This window comes from Pipra filicauda, unplaced genomic scaffold, assembly GCF_003945595.2.
Source record: "Pipra filicauda isolate LSUMZ 115617 unplaced genomic scaffold, ASM394559v2 scaffold146_size1912638_pilon, whole genome shotgun sequence".
Lineage (NCBI taxonomy): Eukaryota > Metazoa > Chordata > Aves > Passeriformes > Pipridae > Pipra > Pipra filicauda.
In genome coordinates this window covers 1,694,546-1,721,853 of record NW_024103951.1, presented here as the reverse complement: position 1 = coordinate 1,721,853, position 27,308 = coordinate 1,694,546, and the positions used below count along the sequence as shown (strand labels likewise).

Sequence of the window (27,308 nt, the reverse complement as noted above, 5' to 3'; positions counted from 1 at the left end):
ATGACTTCCAAATGAATCCCACTGGCCAGTTTGTCTGAAAAAAAGACCAACACTTCAATAATTTTTTGGTACTAAAGCAAAGCATGGACTTGTTCCAGCTGCACCCTCTGGATTACTCAGTGTTGGGTTCCTTGCAGAATTTTCCATGCAGAAGGAATTAAAAAACAATGCCTTTTTTTTTTTTTATGCTTAGGAGCCACATATAAGTCAAAAATAAACACTAATGACAAATTTAAGTTTAATATCATTTTCAATAATACTTTTGCAGACATTGAGAAGAAATACAAATTCTACCTGAATTAGTTTTAAATCTTCATGTTTAATTACTTGGGAAATGTAATTGCTGTAAATTCATAATTGCAGTCGACTGTGCAATCTGCAGCTGATTGACAGTGCACTTAAAGGGACTCTAAAACCGGTGATGGCCACTTGAGCTTCCCTATGCTTGTAAAAGAGGTGTGTAATTACTAATAGTGTGAACATTGGGTTTCTTGCTTTCTGAGAGGACTTCATGGTAAATATATGATGTTATTATGAATTCTCCCTGTAATTAGTCACAGGAAATACCAAAAAATAAATGAATATTTGAAATATTAAACCCACTAATGTACACATCCTTCAGTACAGATTTTTATACTCTTAGTGTTTGTTCTTGGGTGGTACAAATGTTCTCAGCTTCCTTCTTAATTCCTTTGTTTTCATGGGTTGATTGATTGTGTGTCAGATGAGGAGTTATGCCATGGGAAGTTAATTCTTATACAGTTTTCTTTCAGAGAAGTCCTACTGAAATTGTTTTTTTTTGTATGAAATCATTATAGTGGGGATGACATTTAGAAGGATTGCCTTATGAATTTGGAATCAGTGTTGTTCTCTCCTACAAATTTTAAAATTTTCAGAAGGAAATGCATTCATGCAACAGAATCCCATTACATTCTGTAGGATAGTTTTGAAGTAATGCATAAAAACTACTCTACTTTTATTGTGTGAACTTAAAAATTGTGGATATATAGTTACATGACATAATTCGTTTATTTAAATGTATTTTTAAAGGAATCTTGCAAATCTTTGTTTTTATGCTAAGGACTTCTTAATTTGTTTATACAAATGTTGAAAGTTTAGGATCAGTTCAACTGGGTTCAGCTGAAGGTGATGAAAGTTGTAGGTCTCTTGTAAAGTGCTTTCTTAATGGCTCTTTTTCTTATATATGAAGTAGATATCCTTAAATTATTTAAGAATTCAATTTAAAATGTTTCTTCAAAAAATTGGGAATGATATACTGTGGCACTGATTGTCTAATCTGGGATGCTATTGATTGTACCCTGATGCTGACAGAACTGTTTTTCTTCCTTTTGTGGCTTTTTCACCTTCAGAACTCTCACAAGGGGACTCTGATAACCACAGCTACATTCACTGATATGTGAAATGGATAAATTAAAAATCTCCAAGAAGAGTCTGAAGTTATGACTAAATGTGTTTTTTGCACCCAGAGTTTGTAGATGTTCTTAGGGAGTCAAATGTAGAAATTAAGTTGAGGTTTGCAATCCAAGGTCTGCCTGTGCCATGGTTCAGAGTCCACAAAGTAGGATCTCTTCTTTGATTATTAAGACACTAAATTTAAATATAAAATATTTAAATAAAATATAAACAAAAATATAAAACAAAATATAAAAAAATATAATCTCAGTTGAACACAATTTGCTCCTGGGTCCCTCTTCCTTTTTTATCCACAATAACTATTCCTGATTTCATGGCAGGACCTCATGCTTCATGTTACCCACCACCATTCTGATTTCAATGTGTTTAAATGAATTTTCTTGTGTTTAAAAATTAAGCAGAGAAGTAAGCAAATATTCAAACTTTTTCTTAACCTGGGAGCAGTTAGAGACACTGTTCCCTGAAAAGTCCTCACGTGGGTTTCTTAAAATGTCAAAAGTGAGAAGAGTCATTGCCTTGTAGCTGCATGTTCTTCCTTTCCACGATCCCTGGACTCTTGAAGATATTGTTGGAGCAGACGTTTGACCTGTCAAAACAGCTCATGTCTGTCAGGCCATTTCCATGCCATCGACAGGGTGTCAGCAGCACCTCCTGACTCCAGCTTAGAGTGGCCCCTCCAAAGAGGGGGGCAAGCAGGACGTGCTCTTGGACTCACTGGATATTGCTCCAACCTGGAATAATGGGAGCTGCTGCCATCTCTGTTGCTGTAGGTCCCCAACCCTGCTGCCCTTTTTGAAAACTTTGTCTCATTTAGGAAAGGTATCCCATCAGGTTAGACCATCTTCTTCACTTCAAGGTCCTCACTTATTCTAAAGGGTTGAGGTTTTTTCCCTATTTTTTACATGCCTTAGGTTTTACAGGAACTTGCAACTCACAGAAATGCCAGCTATGGCATAATATAGGGTATACATAACTTAAACCCCCCAATTTCTTATGTTTATTTTGAGATTTATGCCAATTAATACATTCCCTAAAAATACACTCTTATTAGCACAGTTTGCAAATACAACAACTGAAGATCTCTTATCTAGTTGTAATTTTGTGCTTGGGCAGGAATTGGTCCAAGTTTAAAAAAAAAACCAAGCAAATGAAAGAAGTAAATAAGAAAATGATCCAAACTCCTACAGCCATCTGCTTGAAATACTCTAGTTGAAATCTATGTAGTGGGAGACACCAGTATTTGCTTTTCAGACCAAAATGCCATTGTAACTCAGTGAATAAATTAGTAGTTGTCAATTAATGAATGAATTGTGCTCTTTTATCTTTCTATTTGCCCATTGTTCTCAAAAAGACTGTGGACAACTTTTTGTTTATTTTGGGTTCTGTTTGTCATTCACAGGTTATTTCAGCAAATCATTGCTGGTTGGCAAATCATTTGAGTCCCTTGCTGTGAAAATTTGCTGTTTGTTTTATGATGGGTTGGGGTTCTGTTCCACAGTGCACCTCATATGTATAGGGTCTTCTTTAGTTTGATGCTTTTACATGAAAATTTAGGAAGAGTAATTTATTGCAGTGAGAGTAGAAAGAGAAATTAACATCACAAAACTGTCAGAATTGAGGTACATTTTACTTCAGTTAAGGTTATGGGAACTTATATACCTAGATATAGTTCTTGAAAGAACTGTAGGTTTATGTAGCCTGTACAAAATCAGAGACAGAATTTGTTAGAGGGAAGGAAATGATGTAATAAATTTTCCTATGTTCACTTATGATCTGAACTACTCCGGAATCACAGGTTATTTTTAAACTGCAGAAATAAATTACACAAGTGAAAGTGCAGAAATCTTGTTGCACAACTTTTTTTTTTTCCGATAATTTTCTGTTTAGAAATAGCAAAGGAAACTCCTGCATTGCTGTGGCAAGGATTTTTCCCAGCATGTCTGCAAAGAGTGGGGCAGCTGGTACTAGAGGAGTTGTAACATAATGCTCCTTATTTCATAGTTACTGCTGCATACTTGAGGATTTGGAGGGTGAATGAAAGAGTTTGTACAGCTTGATGGAGCCTTAATAAGCATTGCAATCTATGTTTTGTACTGTGCTTATAATCAATAGATTTCTTTCTGCCGCAGATGGGGCAGGTGATCAATGGACTTTAACCACTTTCAGAAATTTGTGTTTTACTTTTTAAATCACATTCTGGTTGCATGAAGCAGAGGAGTTTCTTTCGTTTGCTGGTTAGATAAAAAAAATAAGATTTAAATACTGTGTTGGGTTTTTTTCTTCTTTGCAAGAGGTGCATTTAAGACACAGCTTACTTTGGTTTTGTTTAATGTTTTTGCCAACTTATCGCTACCACTGTCAAAAGCCATGTGAGTTCCCGGGGAATAAAAAAGTGACTCCTCTTCAGCGGTTAGATAAAATCTCTCAGATTAGTGGGGGCATTACAATCCACCCACTGGAGATGGTGGGAAATAAACAGTGTTAGGCTGCAGTGGGACTTGACATGGGGCTTATTGGTTATACACGAAACACAATGAAAAAATGAATTGCATGAGTCCTGCTCTGACTTGGATGTCTTGCTGCTTTGGAACTATTTTCAGACTTTTCCATCCTGTGCTCAGAGACTGGGCAATACAGAGCATTTCACAGACAGCATGTTTTCAGTGTGTAGGCTGCTGTGCAACTTGCTTTTAATTGTGCTCTGGTTCTGCTCTGCGGAGCTGGCATGCTATTTGTATTACTGCCTGAGCTGTCACAGAGCTAAATCCCATGTTTGCCCTTTGAACTGAGCAGTGGTAAGATACCCTTTGCTTGATATCTGCTCTTGGGCAGTGACTCCAGGTTTCATGCTCTTATCTGGGATGTAACTGGTAGCAGAGTTTGCAGGCAAACTATGCGAAGGTTTATGTTTCTGAGGACTGAAAAAGCTGCTAAGACTAAGTGGCAGAAAAAGAAGCTGGTTAATGCTTCTGCAAAGAGTCCTGCATTTTCTAGACCTATGAGAAATCAGGATTGTCATCACTTGCACAGGTGTTAGATAATGTGTGTGATTCACTGGAAGATCACTATCAGAGGGGAAGCAGAACTCAGCTATTCAGCCAGTCTTTTGCTCTGCCTTTTAGACTCACCTGTTTGGGTGGAGCAGCCACCAAATCCTTCATCTCTGACACTTGCTTACAAATATGAAATCTATTTCCTTAAGATGAAACATTATTGTAATGTTTTAGAATATTATCTTGTTATATAGAGTCTTAGCAGTCGGTAGTTAACTACTATTAACTATTAGTATTTAGTGTTAAAGTCTTGGTGTATGTGTGCTGTTCTTTATAGTGTGCATATTTAATACCTAATCCAAAAATAACATTTATTAAATGTATTTACACTGCAAGTAGCTTCTCTGGAGAGGAACAGTCACTGATTTTTCCATTCCACATAGAAAGTATCATCATGTCATAAGAAATACCTTCGGAGAAAAAGTAATCCTCTTTTTATATCTGTCTTGGTAGTATGATATTAGCTTGCTCAGGGCTTGCTTTGCGTTAAAAAGAAACAAAACCACCAACAACAACAACAACAAAACCTTTAGTCTGCTAGAAGCATCCATTATTTGCATATATTATTGATTTAAAACCTCTCAGAAGAATAATATGGATAGACTCTTGAGGAACCTGTCTTTGACAAGTTGCCAAAGTCATGGCAGTGAAGGTGAAACCTTTGTCAACAGTGGCTGCAAATGCTTCCCTCACCTGCAGGTTGTCACCGTCGCCAGGTGTGGCCAAATACCAGGAAAGGTCTTTGTTTTCTCCTGTTTGATGTTGATATGGTATCGGTCCCATGTGTGAGGAGTATCTGTCAGCAGTGAGGGTGGCACACAGAGGCCTCATTTACTTCTCAAGTAAACTCGATTGTCTGGTGTAGCTTACTTGTGACTTTTATTTGATATGCCAGTGGTCCATGTTATAGCCTCAAAAACTCTTGTGTGATGATGTGTTCCTGAGTGGAGGGTTAGATGAAGATTAGGGAGGACATCAAAGCAGCAGTAAAAATGAGGAAAGATGAGTTAAAGTCAAGTCATTAGAGGTCCCTTTGAAGTATTTACAGATTAAGCCCTGTCTCTTTTAAGTGGAATACTTATCTGCCTTTCAATATTTAAATAATAAGACATGACAGGCTCTGCTTTTCTGAAGGGTTATTGTGTGCCTATGCTGTGCTGTAAAGGCATCAGGCCAGAGGCAAGAGACTTCAGTTGTGGAAAACCTGTAGCAATCCTTTAAATTCACTGCTGGAATATCTCTCTGCCAAATGTTAAGCAGACGTCTTGCAAGTGAGAAGACCACACAGTACCACACTTTCAGATGAGTGTGGTAGATGATAATGTGACACTGGCATTGGGCATGACTTTAAATGTGAGACTCGTGTTTTAGGATAGATAATGGATCTTCCTGTAGGTTGTGTTAACGACATTTTACGAGAAACACATTTATTATCCCTTGGTCAAATTGAAACACTGCCTATTCCTGCTACCTGAGTTAATCCATTTTGGCTTGCCAATCTTAATGCAACTATTAGAACCAGCACAGGAGACCTAGTGAACTTTAACCATGTATATGTTAATACAGATGAGGGCAAACTGACTCTGAGAGTGCTTTTCTGCATAGAAAGGGACAGCTAGCTTTTTTTGCGTGTATAGACATACTGAGAAAACTGATAACATTTCCACTAATAATTCTAAATATTCATAGCCAGAATTATTATTTTTATGGTGCAACACTAAAAAAACATAGTTTTTTTTGTTGGATCTCCATACAAAGTGCTTTTTTTCCTGGAGAACCTGCAGTACAAGAGTTAATGGAATAATAGAATAATTTATTTTGGAAGGAATTTCTTCAGGTCATCTGGTCTAGCTTTCCAAGATGAAATATAACATGAGAGGCAAATGGATGACGGGGATGGCATAATCAATATAAATGCAAAAAGTGTGCAACTCTCATCCATGTCCAAATAGGTCCAGTCACTGCCAGTGGGTGCAGTCTGTGTATTAAAAAGTAGTGGTGAGTTTTAACAAGTCCTTTGAGAGACAGCTTGATCATTAGGTGCACTGAGAAATGAGTGGCACTGAGGGGGAGGGGAGGGAAAAATAGGCCTGTTTCTGCTTTGCGTTGTAGAAAAAAAGAATAGTCACCATTTTATAACATCAAATTTACATTCTACTGAAGGGTTCCCGTGCTTGGTTTTAAAAGCAATATACTGCCTATAGGTGCTAGAATGTCAAGTAATGACATTTACTGGGAAAAAATAATCATAATAATGGCTTTGGATAATTGAAACTACATTTCATGTAAACACAGTACCCTAGACAAATATCTTCTGTGCAGTTTTACTACAGCATGTGTATTTGTCTTTCCCTTGAGAGCTGTTGCCCATAATCTCTACTGAGGCACCTCTCAGGCTGTTGTAGGAGGGTGTTACTGGATTTTAATATTTGGTCTGAGAGTAGGAGATTGGCTTTAGATCAGGTGGCCTTAATCTGAGGGGGGGGAACACATTTCAAAAGTAGTAATTGTAAAGTAAAGCTCCCTCTGTTTGAAAGAATCTTGAATACATACATATGCCTGCTGTGGGCATGAATCTGTCCTGACTGGTTGTCAGCAGGAACTTGATTTCATGACAATCTCCTTTCCTAAGGATCAAAACCTCTTTTTCCTGATGGTGCAAAGTCCAAGGCCTGATAACTGAGATGTTGCTAAGTAGCTGGTGTGATCACTTGCTTCCAGAAGTCTTTTTCAAGAGGATGAATACTGCAAAATGATTACCTGTGGTATTAAGGACTCGTTGTTTAGTCTCAGATCAGCTAATGTAAGTTCAATATGCATCTTGGTTTTTTATGGGTCGCTTTCCATAAAACCCCTGCATTCCACACCTTCATTTTCCTATTTATTTTTTAGTGCCTTTTACAATACAAAAAAAGCCATTTTGTTTTTTTCACGGAAGGAAAAATACTTCTTTTTGACATGTTGCCTTTCAATCCACATCTGATGTCTTTTTTGAGTTTAAAATTCTACCATTAGAGCTACAGATCATTCGTCATTGTCATTGCTGGAACTGAAGGTGTCTAACTGTAGTGCTTTTAGTATGATGAAGACTGACTACCCCCTCCCATGCTACCTCACTGCCATTTTCTACAAAGATACCCGTGGAGTTATTGTCAGGGCTTGCTGAAACAGCTGACTAAGTGCTGAGAAGCTGAATATTTTCTGTGTTTGACATTTGGTTCCGACATAAAGAAAAACTAAAGACGAGGTTGCACAGCAACCTGACTAGCAAATCTGATTAAACTGAATGTGTATCTGTGATAACACTAGAGGTTTCTAGGAAAAGGTGATTTCCCAAACTTAACAGTCCATTCAGAGCAATGGCTCCTGTGTCCTAAGGCAGCAGCTCGAATGTGCAGGCAGTGCACAGGCTGAATCAGTTGTGCTGAAGCTGGATCAGTGGTAGCAGTCCCAGCCTGGGAATCTTTCCTTAGGGATGCATCAGTCTCCCTGTGCATATGGAAGCTGTTACATGTGTTGGAGCTCTGAGCCTGTGTGGCTGTAGCCATGGCACTGTGGGTGGTTTTCCTTTTTTTTTTGAGGATGTTTCAGTTTTGCTTAGCAATAATATTTTCAGTTTAGCAAATACTCTTTGCTGAAAGGTTCAAGTTAAATTCCAAACAAAATTGCTGTATCATAATGAAATCCCCTGTGGTTTCTCCTGGCATGGAACTACTTGTGCAACTGGCAAATATTTTCTTCTGGGCAGAAGGTCGTTTTTTGGTAATGGGTGCATGACACATAATTTTCAAGTTAATGCAGTTTTCTGCTTGCAGCAATTAAAGGCACAATATTTGGCATCATTCCTGCTAAAAAATATACCTTAGAAGATTGCTTTTTAATGACTTTTTTTTTCTAAATTCAAACATGTATTTGGATCATAAATGAAACAAAATGATAACTTTATAACATACCTTTGGAAACTATACTCAGATACAAACTCTGGCTTCTCCCTGTCAAACACAAAGTGCCAGGCAAGAATTTCTGTTACATGAGGGAAATACATACAAGGAAATCACAGAATTCTTGCAGATGTTTAAAAGGGAACTGGAAGGCCTCTGCTGTTTCAGAGCCTTATGTGTGTCAGATGTTGTACTTTATGTTGTGTGAAATGTTGTCCCCTAACGTGGAGATAACCATCAGTATCACACAATATGAAAACTTATTAATCATTCATGTATCTTGTATTGACTGTTTCTAAATGGTATCTTAATATATTATCCAGAAGATACAGGCAGAAGAATTCTGAAGAAGACTGTAATTTATAGTGAGAATTCCTATTTTTTTCTGTGTGGGTTTTCAGGTTGCTGTGAGCTCTCCCTGCACAGGGTACAGCTGAATGGCCCTCCAGCAGTTTCCTGAGAAGTAACACTTTTGTTTTCCATTCTTTTTGCCACTTCTCTCTAAAACTGTCAGTAATTTTTTTCCAGTGGAAAGCAGGAAAGTGTCCGTGTCTCATTGCTAGGTGAGGTGGATTGGTAGATGAGTTGCTTATTATGTGTCAAGTGAGACAAGTCCACACATTGTCTTCCTTGGCAACAAACCTGGAGTAGGAGCCTCCAGCTCCCAGGATGGGGGACTACATATAGCTCAGGCTGAGAAGAACAGGAAATAATTGCTTTGTGAGAGTATCTGTACTGCATGGTGGGACATGAGGGGCTTCCAGGTTGGTCTGCCCAAGGTGTTTGGGTGGGAGAGCACTTCCTTGGAATGGTTATTAAAAGCTGAGACTGTCGAGCTGGATTTAATGCAGAGTTTCTATTTTAGCTTGCTCTGTTTTACTGTTCAGCTCTGTAGCAGGATGTAAGTGAGGAATGCTGGCTGTCTGTATTCCAGTTCTCAATCTGTTTGGGATTTAGCTGTTTGGGGAATGATGTTATTGAAACAGAAAGTTTTCCTCTTTCGGTGCCTTGTGTTACTCTCATTGTTTTTGGAACTAATGGAGGACGCCGTTTACCCACCTGGAGCTTTCTCTTCCAATTATATTTCTAAAAACGAGTTTTGCAAACATGTCAGACTTACTATATACACAGTAAAACTGTTCCCTCAAATTATAACTCATGCTACTAAAATATGTGACTCCCTCACATACATTTCGTCTACCTGCCTTTTTTGTTTCACTTGGCAGATAGAAGGTGGCAAGAAAAGTCTTTAGGATAAATCTTCAGATTGGAGTAGTCAGAGCAGCCTAAGGGAATTTAGGTGTCCAAATCCCTGTCCCAGCCAGAGGCTTTAAAACAGTATTTTTTATTCCTGCCTATCAGCTCATCAGCAATGATGGAGCCAGATTAAGTCTTTCCATTCAGTCAGGTTTTGTGGGCTAATGTTTGCTAAGTGTTTGACACTGAGCCGCTGGCTTTTTTCTACAGCACCTGCTGTTACACCCCAGGGGTTTCTCAAGCCAAATGCTGGTCAGGCCCACCTTGGCTTCATTGTCAGGTCAACTAAGTCCAGCCCTATATGCTACTGTGTAAAGTATAATTTGCCAAAAATACTATTTTTCTTTTTTTTTTTTTTTTTAAGATTAATTTTTCCACTATTGATTTTTATTATAATGAGGAATTATAGTATATAAACAAAAACTGGTAGTGGTTACAATAAATTGATTTTCCTCTTGTTTATATCACTGAGGATTGTGCCTGTAAAATTTTTTATTGACTACAGCATTGTGGATGTTTCATTAAAAACATTCATCATTGTATGCTGGTGTCTTTTATTATGTCATAAAACTGCAATGCTAGATAATGCCAGATTTTTCACCCTGCTCTGAGTATAAGGCTTAAATCCTACTTTCCTTTCAAAAAGGTAGATAGGTAGCTTTCTTACTGGTATGATTAGTGCTAAATGTTACCAACCTCAGCCATATTCCTCAGGGAAAGATGAAACAAAATTCAGTGAGATGGTTTTGAGGTGGAATTCTTCATTTTAGTCATAGTCTCTACCATCAGATAGGTAGAGTAAGACAGTAAGTCTGTTAACTGACTTAAAGAAAAAGAGCTGCTTGATTTAAATTTTATTGTTCAACAATGTTGTGTAATTAGATGGGAAAGCAGCAAAGTCCTTTTATTAGAGATGTCTTTGTAGACAGTAGCCATGAAAGCCGCAGTGGTTGATGCTAATTACCATATTTTGTTTAAACTTCCATCTAAATGAAAAGATCATTCAATTCCGAAGCTGCAGCCATACAAAAACCACAAGTGCAGTTGAATTGCTGCTGCCAAGCAGATGGGGCTTTGATCAGAAGAAGTTATTTGCAGCTTTATTGTCTGGCTGCCAGGGTGGGGCTTGTATTGAACCACCTCACCCAGAAGAAGAGGAAGGGGAGAAATGAGTCTGATCTGAGCTAAGTTCATGGGAGAATGAATTTTCCCATTCTTAGATTATTTTTGCAGATGAAAATCCTTGAAAAGAACAGCAGTAAGGTACTCGATATTGGGCTGCTGTAACATGTAAGATGGTTTTGGTAGGAAGAGGTTGGTATGTTATTAGAGGAATAGAGAGTGTTGGGCACAGCTGATTGCATATTTTTCCAAGGTCAAGTCTCTGTAGAGCATATGACCCAAAACTTGCACTGCTGTACTTTTTCACTGATGTATTTCATATTGTGTGGAACAGACAAAGACTTAGCAGCTTCACACATCTGAGATGCTTCCTGCAAAGACAGTGTGAGAAACTGGTCTATTTACAAAGCCACGGGGAGAGTAGGAGTGGGATAAGTGAAAAGGAATGCAGGAGAAGGGACAGCGGTGTGCTAAAAGTTTAGTGATTGGGGGGGGGTTCCAGTTGTGTATTATTCTTGGAATGTATCAGGGGAATTTTGATTATGCCAATTTACTGATACAAAAACTGATTTTTAACAATGAGTGCAGAAGGAAGGAGGTAAAAAATCAATACAGATGAATTATACTAAAGTATAAAAGTAGAAAGACCACTGTAGAACAGGACTATCCTGAGCAATACATAGCAAACTTATTTTCTATTTTTAAATTATGTTGATTGTTCTCAATCTTTTCTTCCAGTGAACATAAAAGCCTAAAAGTAATAATTTATGATTGCTTCTGTGATCTTGTTGGCCAAAAGGGCTGGCTATGAACATGGTCTTATTTTGACCTGTACCATAACTATCTAAATTCAGACACTGAAGTTTCTCAAGCAGAGAAAGCCTTTCACATGCAAAGAGAGAAAGGAGGGGAGTGGGAGGTAGGGGAAAAGCCCAAATCAAACCCAATAACTCTGAATTTCTTCAGTGTTGCACTACAAATACTTTAGCAGAACAGTGTCATTTCTGAGCAATTACAGCTGGGAATATTCTGAGGCCACTTTAGAAGTTCGGGGTTTTTACTGTTTTTCTGAGGTGATAGTCCTGTTTGTGTCCCTGTTTGTACATGCTGGTGCTCAGAGTGTTTGGGATTTGGCCATGCATATGAAGCTTCATAAGGGTTTACACCCAAATAACAGTGCATAGTCTTAAATTGGTCTAGATCTTGAAATCTGTGTGATTAGCACACTTGAAGTGGATTAGAGATAAAGCTGTAGACTTGTGGAGACTGACTTCCATTTTCACTTAGTTGATAGAAACTCAAATCAAATCAAACCCCTTAAAACCTCCAAACCCAATAATTTTGATATATTTTGCCTTTTTTTTCTTATAGTCCTTTCTTTTTATTTTACAGTTTCACTTCTTGTCACCTCTGAAATCATCTCCATGATGCTTTACATATAAGAGGATTTCAAAAGAAAATGTTATAACAATCCAGTCTTTGTGTCAGACTATCTTAAAAAAAAAGCATGAGAAAGTCTAAAGTCAAAGGCTAGTTCTTAGCACTTAGAAATTTTAATCATATTATATAAGTCAAGCTTTGTTTTAGAAGCACAGCAACACAGATGTCATTGTTCTAAGTAAGTTGAGTGTTCCTCCTAAAAGAAATAAATATGATAACTATTTGTGTAGTAAAAAAAGAAACCTAGATTTGTGTTAAATCAAGCAGATATTGGGTGCAAATTCCTAAGCTTGTTTCATAATTTTTAACCCTTCCCACTTTGTCTCCCAAATGAGACCATAATAGAGAATGAGTTTCAGTAGATTATGCAGTGGAGTGTTATCATGAACATTAGCAATCTGCTGTTGTAAGGGTGGTGAACATAGAGTTAAAGGAATTTAAAAGGATGTCCCACCGCCCTAAGTGATATGGTAATGAAGGAGACCCCCAAATCTCCAGGCTTCTGTAGAGCTGACATGCTAAAATTACACAGTATTTTGTATTAATCTGATTTTCTGAAAGATCTTAGAGGAATTTGAAAGCTTCCAGGGCATAATTTTTGGAAAGTCTGTTAAACTATAGGATAGATTCCCCTCCCCCCCCCGCCATGATGGTCAATAAGCAAAATTTTTTTGTCATATTTTTGGCAGCTTGAATTCAGTGTTTTGCCAGCATAACTGAAAAGTCCTGCTGTCTTGCTCCTGAGAAACGTGTGGTGCAGTGCCTGGGTAAACAGAGCTGGGTGTCTGGTGAACACTTGGGTTGGGCAGTAGGACACATTGGAATTGCTGGACACATTGGAATTGCTCCCAGAGATGAGCCTGTTGCTTCTCCCTCTGTCACAGCCTCGTGCCACTGAACTAACTGGTGCACACTGGGGTGTGTGCAGACAGTCATGGCTGTTGGCTCTTGAGGATTTCATCACAACATTTCTTTGATCTGTAGAACAGTTTTATCAGCAAAATGTTCAGATCAGTCCTCAAACTGAATTTTCAGATTATGTATTACCGTATTAACAAAACACTTTTTCCTATTGAAATAGTCCTTGACATGCAGCTAGATGCAGTCCTGAACTTTTCAAAACTGAGATTGAAAATTTTTTAATGTTGAACTTGTGGTAAAGAATAATACACCTCCATATACTGTATTACTTAAAGACCTGTGCAGATGGCAAGGCCTTCCACTGATCTGGAGCAGGAAGCCAAGGGCTGACATTGCAATTTGTTATCTTGACAGTACAATGGGTGTTGCAGTCTAATTTGCAGTTTTAAGAATTAATGGTGAAGTGATAAGAGGTGATAAAGATCACAACCTGTGTGAAGTAACAAGGACCAGGACAGAGCTGTGTCATTTACTTTGATGTAAATAAAGTATTTATTCTGCTCTGGTAGTTCACCTGAGGTGAAACAAATGTAGAAAATCTGGAAAAGCATGTTTATGAACAGGAGTATTTACCATACCTGTCCATTTATCTGCTAGAGACCAATGTATCTCTTTTGCCTGGCTTATATCTTTATATTTCGATATTTTTACAAGGATAAAATCAAAATTATTAGCTAGAGAGCACTATACTTATGTAGCTTGTTTTATTTTTGCTTTCTTTTTTGAAATTCAGGGTATTTCATGCATCATTATCATAATGACCTCTCAATTCACAGTTTTCTGTTCTTCTTAATGATTAATTAAAGAATATAAGGTGACAGCTTTGCGGCTGCTGTAGTGATAGTTTGAACATAAGAAATGCAGTTTTCTTTTAACCAGAAACAAACCAAATTCCTGGTCATGTGTAAGTAATCTAAAGCTGGCAGCAGTTCGGACAAGAACTTCCCAAATTGTTAAGGGTGGATTACAGCCATCTGGCATGTTTTCCTCAGTTATGCAATGTCATGTAATACAGGAGCTGGATGATTTTACCATATTTTGGGGGGCTATGTACGTACTTGAAAGCTTTCATGCAGTGACTTCAGTCTTTTTAGCTTCTCAGGAAATAGTTCTATTTTTGAGTACTCGAGTTTAAGCAGTCTCTGTGAAAAGCATTAAGGATTACTAAAGCAAAAGGCTCTCTGGGTTATGGATTTTGTGTTCCTTAATTTCTGCAAAGCTGGTGGTGCATTTTTGGATGCTTTCTGATTTAGTTGGGGAAATGAGTGTTCCACGGGTCGAGGGTTAAATTACAGTGTATACATGCTTTCGTTCAGAGCTTCAACCTTTAGGTTGCCAGCTGAGGCTCAGAGGATTCCCATAGAGAACAGGGTATCCCCATAGGTACCCCGAGCAGGTGATTGATAAAGTAACAATAATTATAACTCTAATTGCTCTCTAGAGGAGTATGCCCATATCCATATAGGAAGCACTCTACGCTCTGCCTTCCATGGGTGAGTGCTCAGCGAAAGGACAGGAAAACTGACTGTCCTGGTTTTGAACACACTCAAATGTTGTGGGCTCTGGACTCTCAACCACACCTCTGCTGTTAGGCTTCCTCAGACTTTCAGAGCTTTTGATGATCTCATATTATAAACGTACTTGTTAACACCTCTGAATCACGACAATCTGGTGTGGAAAGGTTGCTCCATACAAGATTGTAATCTCCATGATGTGTTTTAATGTAGATTTTGTCTATTCAGTGGCTGTCGGTGTCCCCACGTGTGGTGAGTTGTGATTAGCTTCTGTTTTCTGCACAGCAGAATTTTCATTACATAATGAAACAATACTTGTGCAAACAAATGTTCCTCATATTCATGGCAAATCTGCCACTCATTTCAAAGTGAGTCTACTTACAAAACAGCCTAAGAGTAACTAAGGAAATAGCTTTAAAAATACCTGTCCTGACACTCTGTAGTAGTTTTGTAACCTTTCACCAAAACATAAAAATTTGACACAGAAAGCTTGAGTTGGGTATCAGTAGAACATTTAATCTGGATATATGGTTCTGTGATAGATGTGTGAAAATGCATGTTAATCTAATTTTCTAAAAATAAGAAATAAAACTTAAAATAACAGGTCCTAATCTAAGGTTTTCCTCCATTTTACTAACACTATTTATTTTGGATTAGGTTCACTAGAACACTGATTAGTTTTACTAAATTGATCCTTTTTGCTCTGCTATAAGAAAATCTACCTGGTGAGGTGCTCAAAGAGGTGTAGGTAACTCATACACTGAGAATTACCGTCTTCTGAGAGAGAATCTAATTGTGCATTTAACCAATTTCAGGACAATTTCCTTGTTTAGAGAGAACTTTACTTTTGCAGAAGAGGCTTGGAGGGACAGACTGCAAAGGAAACGTGGAGAGCTTCCTCCAGGTTGTTTTGTTAAGGAGTATTTTTCCCTTACAAGACTTCACAGGACTACTCTCCTCTGTTGGCTCAAGGTCAGCAGTGACTTTCCTGGCTTGCTTGAAGCACAGCAGTAATGAGAACACGCTTCTGGAAATGTCTTTGTTGTCCGTTGCCCTTGGAACTGGCCCTTAAAAAGGGGTTTGTCCTTAAAAGTGTTGAGGAGCAACATTCAGCCTTAGCTAAATTGCTTTTCCTTAGATTCATAGATTGTGGGGTGGGAGAGTGCACGTGTTCCTTAGACTTTCTGCAGGTTTCTGCCTCTGCCTCGTCCCTTGCTGACCTTGGGGAGGTTCCTGGCTGGAGCCAGCACTGCAGTGCTGCTGGCACAGGGAGTGGGCAGGCAGGGAGATCCCAGCCTGAGACGCACCAGTGTGCATCTGCTGCTCCTCAGTATTTCCCAACTGCAATTCCAGTGAAGTTTTACATCAATTAAAACTTTGGTACGTTGTCTTGAAGATTAGTTAATCCTGTCATTGTTTTAGTGCTGATTTGCTAATGCAATTAACAGGTATTAATCCCCGTGTTTTTTAAGAAAAGAACAATAATAGATTTCCATATCAGCTTGTTTTTTTCCAGCATCTTTCCTGAGCTATTCCTTTATGGCAAGATAATGGAGATATCTGCAGTTCTAATATACTAAATGGAGATATCTGCAGTTCTAATATACTAAATGGAGATATCTGCAGTTCTACTTGGTTTAAAAAGTCCACCATTTAATTAGAAACGGCTTAAGGGTCCCTAAAAATAAATTTGAATTGTAATCAGCTTCTTAACATATTTCAGGTACCTGTACCAAATATTGATTTTCTTTTTTTTTTTCTAATTTCCATATTCTCAAAGCAACACTACATCAATTTACAAGTTCAGTTGTCAGCAGCATGAATTAATGTTATCAATCAATCTGTCTGCTTCCATAACATGATTTTCTAGAGCCTGCATTTTGCTATGTTGTAGTGAAAAAAAGCTGATACCTTATTTGGCTAAGAGATGGTTTTTATTTGTTTTTTATTTATGTTTTATATATTTATATATGTTTTGGCTACTTTTCCATTTCTTGTAGCTCAAATTGGTTATAAAGGGTCCTACAATTAATGTTTTTTATTTTTTTTCCCATCAACTTTTCAAGCTACATGCCTCATGGTCTCAGTGTTACATAATTAATCAGATCTTTAATTTAGTTAACTTTTAATAGATAGATATGTTTAACATTAATTTTAGAAGTTCATAAAGATACTATCTTGCACTGAGGAATAAAAAATTTTTCTGTAATTTTTTTGGTAAAAATCTGTAGATCTGAATTGGGCTTTTCCTTACTTGGAATTTCTGAGGGTGTTGTTTTTAGTTCTTAGGATGTTTATGTTTTTGTGGGAGTTTTTTGTTTACTTTGTGGTTTCGTTTGTTTTGTTTTCAGGAGAAACACCAACACTTTTTTGTTTAGTAAACAAATCCTTTTCTGCAGTGAAAATCTGTAAATATATATAGTTGCACTACATTTAGAAATGCCAGTTGAATTGTATTTAATTTTTTCAACTATCTGGATCCACTTTCAGAAAAAAACACAAACAAACAAACAAAAAAAGAGAACGTTTAAGAGTTCCTTATTCCATTCACATTCGAGTGTAACTATCTAGCAGTCCAGAGAGAAACACATTCACATGTACCCATGTCTCAATAGCAAGGTTTCAAATGTTTCAAAAGCAAACAAGCAATTATTTAAATAATAAAACCAACACCTGCTTCTTAAAAGCCAAAAGCAAAGAAAATGCAACGCCCCCTGCAAAAACCCAAAGCCAGACACAGACTCTTGGGAAGACATGAGTCACTGCCTCGGGAGTTTGCTGACGTGAGAGACAGTTCCAAGCTCTCCAGCTGAACAATACACAGTCCTGCTCACAGAGTTCACTTTAAATAAATGTGCCTTGGCGAGTGCCTCTTTACTGAACGTGCTTTTTGTTGGTTTTAGTTTTTCTGTAGCATCCTCCTCCTTTCATCTTTTAGACTTTTGAATACATTTTTGAGAGTGTGACGTATTTTTTTTAAAAAAAAAAAAGCTTTAGGCATCCTGTATGTGTGACTTTTTTTTTTTTTTTAAACCTAAGGAAACTGTAAAGGATCTTGTCAAAGCTGAGTTCTTTGTGTTGATCTAAAGAGCTTCAGTTAAAAGCTTTTTGAAGTGTGTGGCAACTGCAGAAGCAATTTATATGGATGGGAGATCAGCTATATAATAAATAACTAGGTGCATATATATAACTTCTGAAAGCCTGCTATCTTGTCTATTAAATAACTTTTTTTTTTAATTAAAAAAAGCCTCTAATTAACCATGTGGTAATGTTGAGGTATGATTAAGGGAAGTTTCATTTGAACTAGAGTTCATTTATTTTCCAATGTGAACACAGTTTGACAACATACAATTTAACTCAATCTCTGAGCCAAGCTTTCTTCATGGCAGTAATATTATTACAGCTTAATGATAGAGCTGCTGACTTACAATTCACCTACCATGCAATTACAGAGCTTCCAGAGTGGCCTGTTCTCCTCCCTGCTCCACTGGCAAAGTCCTGTGGGTGATGCCCCAGATGGTGCTGACACTCCACAGTCATGGTTGCCTTCAGCATCCCATGGCAAAACATTTTAGGGAAGAGAGGTTTGTGTTCCTAAATGATTTCTGGAGGGAAGGATTGAGTACTCTACCTCTATAGTGTCAAGTTTTTAACAGGGAATGCTGGAGTTCTAAAACTAACAGTGAAATCTCCCTCCACACCCTCCACCATCACCTCCTGTGACTGTGTCCTCAAGCTTTGCTTTGCTTTCTTCCCTCATAGAAGAAAAGTAGCATTTTCTAGAGAAGTGGAAACAGCTGAAATGCATGCAGTTCAGCACTGTGAAATCTTAATACCATGCAACTACTATTTTAGATAGAAACTTGTTGATCTTTCAAAGGAAAAGAGCTCTTGGTCTATCCAGTTTCGTGTACTGGCTCTTCCTGGTGTCACCAAGTGAGGTATGTGACAGCACTCCTTCCCAACAAGCAGTTCTGCTGTTAAAATCTCTGGATCATGGCATTGAGGAAGAAATTAATTAGAACTGAATAGCTTGTAAGCAGGAATGCTGTGTTGCAGGCTATGTGTTGATCCAAGTAACTGGAGGGAGGAAGGAAATTAGAGTTTACAAAGTCCTTATTTGAATTCCACTACAGAAAAACGTTAATTTTTCCACTCTCGCTCTCCACAGTTTCCATTAAATGTCCTCTCCTCTCCATGAATTCAAGGAAACTCAAGCTGTTAACTGGCTTGTAGGATGTTTTAATAGCATATCAGAGTTTGTCTCAAGCTAAATGAAGACTAAAATTTGGGAAGCAGACTCACCTTAGAAACAAAACAGATAGTAGCATTAACTTGTAAGAAAAGTAGGTTGATATAATGAAAATTCTGCCTGGCTCTTAGCTACATCCATATGAACAGGACCATTTGATTGATGACTTAACGTGTAACTCTAAAGGTGAAAAAACAAAGCAGATCTCTGACTGCACATGCACTTAATTTTCATTTTTGAGGTTTGGAGCTCTGCTGTGATAGAGATAGAAAAGAAATCCTGGTTCTCAAGGTTTGGGGGCCTTTACACTAAAACTGCACATAACAAAGGTGACTCTATATTAGTCCTGAATAGTTTTTCCTTCTTTCCATAAATAAATTAGCATAGTTTTGTTTCATTTCTTTTTCACATCTTTAAAGTTTCCTTGTGTCTTCTCTGTGCTGATATGGTAGTGACACATTTCTAAATTTGCTCATCTTGATCTCATTCAAAATTTACATGCTTCCTGAATAACAGCTCTCCTCACCTTACTCCTCATCCTTGTTCTTCCATGACCTGCTGTCCTTGTGCCATGGCTTAACCCCAGCTGGGGAATGAGCCCCATGCAGCCTCTTGCTCACTCCCCCCCAGTCAGAAGGAGGTAAATCAGAAGAGTAAAAGTGACAAAATCTGTGGGCTGAGATAAATACAGTTTAACAGGAAAAGCAAAAGCCATACATGCAAGCAAAGCACAACAAGGAATTCATTCACCACTTCCCACGGGCAGGGAGGTGTTCAGTTATCCCCAGGACAGCAGGGCTCCTTGGGACAACAACACCATCACTCTGAATGTTCCCCCCTTCCTTCTTCCCCCTAGTTTTTTTGGGGTCACTGTCCTGGCTGTGTTCCCTCCCAGTCCTTGTGCACCCCCTGCCCACTCGCTGGTGGGAGCACAAGTCCTGATTCTGTGTAATTACTGCTCAGCAGTAACAAAAAGATCTCTGCATTCTCAACACTGTTTCCAGCACAAATCCAAATCATAGCCCCATATCAGCTACTACGAAGAAAATTAACTCTATCCCAGCCAAAACCAGCACAACTTGTTGGAGCAGCTGTTAGTACAATACCACCTTTCCCCCCATCTGGCAGACAGATGGGCTAATCCACAAAGAGCTACTATTTGTTCATGGATCAATTTTCAGAGTCTAAAGTGACAACCTTCCCAAAGATGCTGAACATGTCTATGCCTGGGCAACGTTCCACAAAACAAGAAAAGTCTTTCAAGACTTTTAAATATTCCTCTCTTTCTTGGAATACGAAGAAAGACAGACCACAGTAATTTTTTTAAAATTAAGAGGTTGTTTTGTGCACCCACTTATGCAAGTGCCTCTGCATTTTTTAATTTCATTATATGTTTTTAAGAGAGAGAATATTACAAAAGGAAAAAGTACTTACTCTTCTCTCATAGACAGCAGCAACTGCAGTAGTTTAAGTATTTTACAATTTCAGCAAGAATTGTGCCATATCAGAAGACTGATTATGCTTGTTTAAATTGACCTATGATCTCTTCGATTTTTCAGTTTTTCTGCTGGCATTTCTGCTCTTAATTTAAATATCTGGGCTTTGTTGCCTGTTGAGTCACTATATCCTTGTTGTATAAACATGATGTAAAACATTTTTATTTTTTTATTTTTTTTTTAATTTTAGAGAAGTACAATTTGGGCTACAAGTACCCTTAGTCTTTCAGAGTTTAGTTAGCAGTGGAACGTATGCTGTAGTATATCTGACATTGCATAAACTGCATATAAATCATCATAAGAAAAAGCTCTATTGGAGGGCTGCTTGTTACTTTATGAACCCTATCTTTAAATCAATTGTAACAGAATGAAATATAAGTGAATAATAGTTTTCAGGTGTATATTCTGAGTGAGTTAAATAATGAGATTGTTTTCTTTGTTTCCTCAGACCTTGAGCTTCTCTTCCAAAAGAGAGTCGGTGGGATTCATTCCCCTTGATGAACAAAAAGCCAGACCAGTATCTGGGCTGCAGTCCATGTTGTTTTCCTCCACAGAGATGGTATCTCTCCTGTGAGCCCTGTGCATCGTCCCAGGTAGGGCAGCCAATGCTTCACAGAGGATATTAACAGAGAGCCTGCAGGTACTGTAAGGTGCTGGAAAGTGGCCCTGTAGGGCCACACTCTCACTTCACAGCATAGGATGTCACAAGGGCTGTAAGAGGTTTCGAGGGAGGGGTGGAATTGCTCTCCTGGCCCACGCGCTTTGTGTGCTTTTCACCTTTGTTCACCATCTGTCCTTGCTGGAGCTGACGTCTGCCATCTGAGTGCTGCCTCCCTCATGCTTAATTCTCTGAATAGATGCTTATGGCACCCTCAAAAAAAAAAAAAGAAAAAAAAAAGCCCTCAGCAAACCAAAGACAATCGGGTGTCTTTGTGAGGCACACACTTCCCTGTCCCCGTGGTGCTTTTGAGCGCACACCCTTCCGAACAGCCTTTTGTGTGCTCAGACCCCAGATGGCTGCCTGCAGTCACAGCCTTTAGCAGAAGAATCATATTCAAATTGTCTAATGGATAATAAACTGTACTGACTTTGCTTTTGATGTGAATGGATGTTTTCAAGTTGAAGAAACAAAAGATCTCCTGGGGAAAATTGCTGGAGATATGTATCGTTGTAAATCTTGAAGGGGGGTGTAGGGTAAAGCTGAATAAATTACAACTACTTATTGGGTTTGCTGAGGAAACAAGCACTGCAGAAGTTGACATATCATAGAATTAGTAGAATATTTCTTAAATCCTATTTTCTAGATTATTGCAGCTAAGCAACTAATACAGACTTGGTTTTGTATGTTCTGAATTCACATGGGCCATATTTGATACCTAGAATTCTTAGCAGTTTAATTTTACTGAAACAAAATGCTTTCAAGAAGACTTTGCAGTTGCTAGAATATTCCCAGAAATTTCCAATGGCAATAACTGAAAACCTTTGAGGCTCTCTTCCCTCTCCTCTGCCCTTCAAATCAGGGAACAGAAAAATGTGATTAATCCTGAGAGTTTCAGATGGAGTTTCCTGAAGTTTCAGATGTTGGTAGTCAGTCTGAACAAAAAAAGAGTCCACACTGATATTAGTCAGACTTAAATGTTATCTTTGAGTAAGTATTACAGGGTTGGAAAACAAAGTTGTGGGGTTTTTTGTTTGGTTGGGTTTTAACATGATGAAAAAATGAGTCAATGTAAAATTTTTTTAGCTCTCTGAAGCGTGTTGTTAATACATGTTTTTCTAACATCTAAACAGTTTTTTAACCTTTTTAGAAGTAGTAATTTTCACCAGGCTTTTTAACATAGGAGGTAAGATTATGAAGTAGTAAAACTCTTAGGTGTATCTAACATTCCCTTAATATTTTATACATATAGATAGATATATATATGAAAACCTATAAAATAAAGGGTAAAACAAAGGTGAATGTTTGGAATGTGCTGAGTAACAGCAGTAATGTATTTTTATTGGGAGGATGTGAATAAATCTGTCTTTGATACAGCTTCCAAAACTTTTGGAAAATGCAGAATTTCTCTTCCAGAAGTAAAGCAGAATGCAGGATAAATTCTGGCTTTTCAAAGAGAACGATCTTTTTTGGACCTACCTCTTCCTTTGTCTGATAGTTACATTTTGGAATCTTATGTAAGTTACCCACCAAGCATTTTAGGAAAGCAGTTTTGAAACAAAAGCAGTCTTTTTCAGTTAAAACATTTCTGGGTGCTATGTATGAGAAATATATTATTATTACTTACATTTCCAGAAATACATAGTGGGGAAGTCTGGGTGACAGACCCACTCTTGTTAGCTCATGACAGGATTTGAAAGAACAGCTAATGTGCTGTGGTTTTACACACTCAAATTGCCTGTGGTCTGAAGTATGAACCTCTTGGCTTTCCACAAGTAATTATTTTGGGATGTATTCGCATTAAAAGAAAAAGATAGGAGAATGCAGTCACCTCTTGCTAACTATAGAGTCAAACCTTTTCCCACGGGAGGCCACAAAGACCTATTCTCTCACAGTCCCAACGAACAAGTACCAATATTAGCAGAAACAGCAGTAACATCTAATCTGAATTTCCTTCACATGCGTTGCAGCTGAGCTGACCAAATGATCTGGGGGGTTGGGTCAGTCATGACTTAGTCTAAACCAAGCTGAGATGGTACTGATGCATCAAAGAGACTTAAGTGAGCTAATGAGGATCCACTTGCACCCCAAACTCATTGTGTCACTGTCCTTTTGCAAAACATCACGGACAGCATCAGCAGTCTTGTGTACTGACTTGGTTTGAGGTGTTCCTGTAACAGCCATCATCCCAGACTCTATATCCATCTCTTTCAACTGGAAAATTTGTGTTTGAAATTTACCTTCCTATAGTTGCATATGATTGTTGCAACATACTCCAGGCAGTGCAGGGTAGTAATACCACTTGAAAATTAAAGCCACTGTTAAAGATGATTACAATCATTACTGGAGTTCAAAGTGGAGACCACAGACTCTCATGATGTCAACCAGCCACCAGTCAGGTTCTGATGGGGTTTGTGGCATTGTAATGACTAAAAGGCTCTAATGTAGTTTTGAAGCAAGTTCTGAGAAAACTCCTGTATGTCCTGGACTGCAGCAGCCAGTAGAGGTACAGACTCTCTGGGCTTCCCAAACAGGAACTGCCTCCTCAGAGATCAGTCTCAGACAGAGGTTTCTGTGTTGCAATTTAACCACTGGAATTTGTCCTTTAGGTTGTGCAGAACCTTAAATAAGTAAGTAGAATGAGTTTTGGATTGTTTTTAGTACAGTAATAACTTTTGCCATTGTTTGTGAATTGATTATGTTGCATCTTCTGAGATGTCCCTTCCTTGTTTGCTGCTGGCACAGGCCAAAGAGTCATTACAGTGTTTAAGAAAAAGCTCTTCCCTAAAAACCTTGGACTGTCTTGTTTCTCTGTTGGTGGAAACTTACAGTTGTCTATGTCCCACTAAATTTTACATGAGGGAATGACTTGAATACCAGCTCCACAGAGCAATCAGCTACTTTAGATAGTCCTTGAGACCATGAGCTCTGATGAAGATAACACTGAGGAAAAGGAAAGGGAACTTGAGCTGCTTTCTTCTTACCTGAGAGCATTGTGTTTGTGTAGTCTGATTTTTTTCCCCCTTATCTGATGTGTTTGGGGAAGAGACTTGATTGTGTTATAGGACATGAAACACATACTAAGTTTTGGAAATACATCTGAGGCTGTGAATAGCTCTGGTTTTGGATAGGTGGACTTTTGACATTTTAAAATAGGCTGCTTTTGCATTCTTAAGTATTTCTGAATGTCATCCTTATTTCTCAAATGGGGTATGCAGGATCTTTATCCTCTGTTTAGAATCTTTGAACTAATGAAACATTTATGCAAGTGTGACTTCCTAATCTCTGTGGGGTTTTGTCATTGTGGTTTTAGGGGGATGAACTCCAAGAAGGTAAATTCTAACCTCTACCCAACGGCCTATGGAAGCACATCTCAGTCTCAGTAGCAAGTTGTCAGTTCATTAGGAGATGCATGTACTCTAGGTTCCTGGTTAATGGTTTTGGAAGGCTCCAAGGAGTGGTAAAGTCCAAATTCATGGCTTCTGGTGTATGGCCAGGTCAGAATGAAAAGTTTTGAAAGGCATGTGCTTCTGTGTTTCTCTGGATACTTTCATACAAATGTCCAGCATTCATGGAAGCAGAGATTTAGGACTGGGATACTCTTAAGGTTTAAACATCTTGAGTGGGAATTTTGTGGACTTTGGACAACTATAGCTAAGGTCACATATTCTCCTGTGGATATTTAAAATATCCAAACTATGTAAAATATCCAAATATCTAAAACAAAGATTTTCATCATAATTCTCAGTGTTGGCTCCTCTGTAGGCATGATGATTTTAGTATTGTTGTACCTAAGAGGTCTGTTAGAAATAATATGGGTCCCTTAGGCACGATAAATGGAAAATATGATACAATGGAGCATAGTTCTTTACAACAGATAAACCTCAGTTGTATATTTGTGCTGTCTTACGGACTTGAAGGTGGGCTTTGTCCATACTGTCCATTCAGCTGATAACCTTTTCTCTGTGGCCTTGCTCAACTCTCCCCTCTACCTTTACCTGGAACATGCACAAAAAGATTTAGTTGATCTAAATCAACTTTCTTTTTCCTCATCTTTTTTTCTCAGCTGCACTTACTGTTTCATGGACAGCAGTGAACAGCTTTTACTCTCAACTGTCTGCCCAGCAATTCCAAGGTGATTGGAGAGGCAGAAGATTTCTCACCTGCCCTTCACCACCTAACCATAGTGTTTCCCAATCAAGTACAATGGATATTATTCTTAAGATTTCCTTTCGGACTGTGATTTTTATTTTGTGAGGTAATTTCAAACCAGTGGAAGACTTCAGAGAATCTGAGTAATGCACAATGCTTATGATACAGCCTGGGTTCTGCCACCTGTGATGTGCAGTTCCAGAAACTACCAAATGGTTCATTTTGTTGGTTTTGTGTTACAGAGTTTATCTTTAAAGGTTCATAATGTTACACAAACATGCACCTCTTCCTCTCCTCCTCAGGTCTTGTGTGAGATCAGCTCAAAAGAACTGGCTGTATCTGTACCATGCTCAAAGTCTGTTTTAAAATTGTGTTAATATTTTAAAATGTGATTGTTTCCTATTCTTTTATGTTCTCATCTATATACAAATAGCATGTTGTAGCCCTCATTAATCAAAATGACACTTTCTACACCCTCAAGTGTTTTCACATTTGCACATGAAGCGTGTTCCCAAAACTCTGGGCTCCCTGATTGATCTCCGCTTTGTGCACTTTTCAGACCTATGTGTCTAAAGCTGGTTGAAAAGATACAAAGGTTGACTTCCAATGTGATTTCTTTAATCTTCTTTTGTAGAATTAGTATTACAAACCATGTAGAAGGTCTTTCCAAGTTTGCTTTTTGCATCAAGCTTGGCACAGGCACGAAGGACCACATCCCATCTTACGCTGGGAAACACACTGCTTGCTGCCAAAAGAAGTGTTAGGAGACTCTGCTGTTTTGGGAAAGTGTGTAAGAGAAATAAGGCTGTTAAAAACCGAGGAAAAGAAAGCAAAACATCCTCCAAGGCACAGACTTGGCCCACTGACTCTGTTCAGACATTGCTCATTCTAGGGCTCCTCTCCCCAGGGAGTGCCATGGAACAGATATTAGCTGCTGCTCACATGCAAGAAGAAGATTTAAATTCAGTAACTTGTCTGCTAGCAAGAGCACAGACGACTACTCATGTCAAGACTTCCATGTATGTGTATATATAAACCAGACAAAGACTGCCTGAGGGAATGGGAAGCAGTAGAAAGCCTTTTCTAGGCTAAAGAACTGTTGAGCATATAGAAAACTCCCATTCATCCTTTGTTTTCTATCTACTGTACATCCCAAATGGCTGTGTATGCAGGGCCCGGAGAGGAACTGGAGTTTAGTGCTCTCTTCTAAAATATATTATAAGGGTTCAGGAGTGTCTGACCCCCGGAGGCACCTCTAGGTCTCCACAGAAGGGGTGCTGCCATTATCTGACACTTTGTGCCTACATGGCATGTGTGAAACACACAGCCGGTTTTACTGCAGCTCGTCCTGAGGATTTCTTGACTGAAGACTCTCAAAGAATTTGCAGAATTTCCTCTCTATTTTTTTATGGTCTAAGCACGGGTATTTCTCTTGTCTGGCTCAGTTCTTTGCTAAAAGTCTATCTGCAGACTTTAGTAAAAGAAATAAAAATAATGTAGAAATAGGTATCACCGTGAAAGCGCAGGGGAGGAAAACTTTGCCCTCTCCATGCCCAGAAGCATAATGCATAGGTAGAACAGAATTTGAGGAAAACTACTTACTAATGTAAGTTCTTCACCTCTGTAAGTTTTTATTGTCTTGCCCTGGAAGAGACAGTTATTTTATGTCACCTTTATGGACTGGTCTAAGGTCTCTAAGAGTGGATAATCTAATTTTTGGGGTAGGAATTTTGTAACGTGACGAGTAGCGGCATCTGACATTTCTTGCCTTGAGCATGGACCCAAGTGCTGTACGTGTGAGAAGGAAAACACAACATCTCTATGAACCCAGGCTGGTGTTCCCAGAGGGAGAGGGGGAGGTTGGTTTAGGGCCAGAGCTTATTAGGGTTAGAAAACCCTAATTTTTAGGTTGTTATTTACTGATATTAATGAGCAGTGATGGAAGTGTTCGCTTTTTGACTGTTCTGTAACCTGCACCAGTTTGACAGGACTTGCCTTGCCTGTAGCCTTGTAGAAGACTTGAAGCTCATCTAGAAGTGTGGGGTTGGGTTTGGCATCGAAAAGTGTA

At 38.4% G+C, this 27,308-nt stretch overlaps 1 protein-coding gene across 6 annotated transcripts in view; it reads left to right on the top strand.

The window, feature by feature from the left end:
* Positions 1 to 27,308, top strand: part of SPSB4 (splA/ryanodine receptor domain and SOCS box containing 4) — a 161,319-nt gene that overhangs the window by 49,256 nt on the left and 84,755 nt on the right. For all 6 annotated transcript variants that reach the window (XR_005562577.1, XR_005562579.1, XR_005562578.1 and 3 more), the window contains one exon: positions 20,879 to 21,023. The gene's annotated coding sequence lies outside the window, so the exon portion shown is untranslated. The remainder of the gene's footprint in view (positions 1 to 20,878; positions 21,024 to 27,308) is intronic.